Source organism: Phalangium opilio, unplaced genomic scaffold (genome assembly GCF_054372755.1).
Source record: "Phalangium opilio isolate 3A_F unplaced genomic scaffold, DU_Popi_V2 ptg000002l_1, whole genome shotgun sequence".
NCBI classification, from domain to species: domain Eukaryota; kingdom Metazoa; phylum Arthropoda; class Arachnida; order Opiliones; family Phalangiidae; genus Phalangium; species Phalangium opilio.
The window spans coordinates 16,295,003-16,297,365 of record NW_028324144.1 but is presented as its reverse complement, the minus strand read 5'-3'; the positions used below and the strand labels follow the sequence as shown (position 1 = coordinate 16,297,365).

At 46.8% G+C, this 2,363-nt stretch overlaps 1 non-coding gene across 1 annotated transcript; it reads left to right on the top strand.

Moving 5' to 3' along the window:
• The first annotated feature begins 1,908 nt into the window (after positions 1-1,908).
• Positions 1,909-1,980, top strand: TRNAS-GCU (transfer RNA serine (anticodon GCU)). Its single transcript has one exon. It is a non-coding gene; the product is annotated as a tRNA-Ser (tRNA).
• Positions 1,981-2,363: the final 383 nt, after the last annotated feature.

Sequence of the window (2,363 nt, the reverse complement as noted above, 5' to 3'; positions counted from 1 at the left end):
TTCGGTTGCGCAATGGTTAACGCGTTTAGATGTTAATCGAAAGGTTGGTCGTTCGAGCCCACCCGGGAGAGGTGTTGTGGGGTCTCAGATGTAGCGTGAAAAGTCATAACTTTTCCACAATACCTGACAACCATTTAATTTCTGAGCTTCCGTGGCGCAATGGTTAGCGCGTTCGGCTGTTAACCGAAAGATTGGTGGTTCGAGCCCATCCGGGAGCGGTATTGTGAGGTTTCAGATGTGACGTAAAAAGTCAAAGTTTTTCCACAATACCTGACGAACATTTAATTTTTGGGCTTCCGTTGCGCAATGGTTAACGCGTTTAGATGTTAACCGAAAGGTTTTTCGTTCGAGCCCACCCGGGAGAGTTGTTGTGGGGTCTCAGATGTAACGTGAAAAGTCATAACTTTTCCACAATACCTGACAACCATTTAATTTCTGAGCTTCCGTGGTTCAATGGTTAGCGCGTTCGGCTGTTAACCGAAAGGTTGGTGGTTCGAGCCTATCCGGGAGCGGTGTTGTGAGGTCTCAGATGTGACGTAATAATTCAAAGTTTTTCCACAATACCTGACGAACATTTAATTTTTGGGCTTCCGTAACGCAATGGTTAACGCGTTTAGATGTTAACCGAAAGGTTGGTCGTTCGAGCCCACCCGGGAGAGGTGTTGTGGGGTCTCAGATGTAGCGTGAAAAGTCATAACTTTTCCACAATACCTGACAACCATTTAATTTCTGAGCTTCCGTGGCGCAATGGTTAGCGCGTTCGGCTGTTAACTAATAGGTTGGTGGTTCGAGCCCACCCAGGAGCGGTGTTTTGGGATCTCAAATGTAACGTAAAAAGCCAAAGTATTTCCACAATACCTGACGACCATTTAGTTTTTGGGCTTCCGTGGCGCAATGGTTAGCGCGTTCGGCTGTTAACCGAAAGGTTGGTGGTTCGAGCCCACCCAGGAGCGGTGTTTTGGGATCTCAAATGTAACGTAAAAAGCCAAAGTTTTCCACAATACCTGACGAACATTTAATTTTTGGGCTTCCGTTGCGCAATGGTTAACGCGTTTAGATGTTAACCGAAAGGTTGGTCGTTCGAGCCCACCCGGGAGAGGTGTTGTGGGGTCTCAGATGTAGCGTGAAAAGTCATAACTTTTCCACAATACCTGACAACCATTTAATTTCTGAGCTTCCGTGGCGCAATGGTTAGCGCGTTCGGCTGTTAACCGAAAGATTGGTGGTTCGAGCCCATCCGGTAGCGGTATTGTAAGGTTTCAGATGTGACGTAAAAAGTCAAAGTTTTTCCACAATACCTGACGAACATTTAATTTTTGGGCTTCCGTTGCGCAATGGTTAACGCGTTTAGATGTTAACCGAAAGGTTGGTCGTTCGAGCCCACCCGGGAGTGGTGTTGTGGGGTCTCAGATGTAGCGTGAAAAGTCATAACTTTTCCACAATACCTGACAACCATTTAATTTCTGAGCTTCCGTGGTTCAATGGTTAGCGCGTTCGGCTGTTAACCGAAAGGTTGGTGGTTCGAGCCTATCCGGGAGCGGTGTTGTGAGGTCTCAGATGTGACGTAAAAAGTCAAAGTTTTTCCACAATACCTGACGAACATTTAATTTTTGGGCTTCCGTTGCGCAATGGTTAACGCGTTTAGATGTTAACCGAAAGGTTGGTCGTTCGAGCCCACCCGGGAGAGGTGTTGTGGGGTCTCAGATGTAGCGTGAAAAGTCATAACTTTTCCACAATACCTGACAACCATTTAATTTCTGAGCTTCCGTGGCGCAATGGTTAGCGCGTTCGGCTGTTAACTAATAGGTTGGTGGTTCGAGCCCACCCGGGAGCGGTGTTTTGGGATCTCAAATGTAACGTAAAAAGCCAAAGTATTTCCACAATACCTGACGACCATTTAATTTTTGGGCTTCCGTGGCGCAATGGTTACGCGTTCGGCTGCTAACCGAAAGGTTGGTGGTTCGAGCCCACCCGGGAGCGGTGTTTTGGGATTTCAAATGTAACGTAAAAAGTCAAAGTTTTTCCACAATACCTGACGAACATTTAATTTTTGGGCTTCCGTTGCGCAATGGTTAACGCGTTTAGATGTTAATCGAAAGGTTGGTCGTTCGAGCCCACCCGGGAGAGGTGTTGTGGGGTCTCAGATGTAGCGTGAAAAGTCATAACTTTTCCACAATACCTGACAACCGTTTAATTTCTGAGCTTCCGTGGCTCAATGGTTAGCGCGTTCGGCTGTTAACTAATAGGTTGGTGGTTCGAGCCCACCCGGGAGCGGTGTTTTGGGATCTCAGATGTAGCGTGAAAAGTCATAACTTTTCCACAATATCTGACAACCATTTAATTTCTGAGCTTCCGTGGCTCAA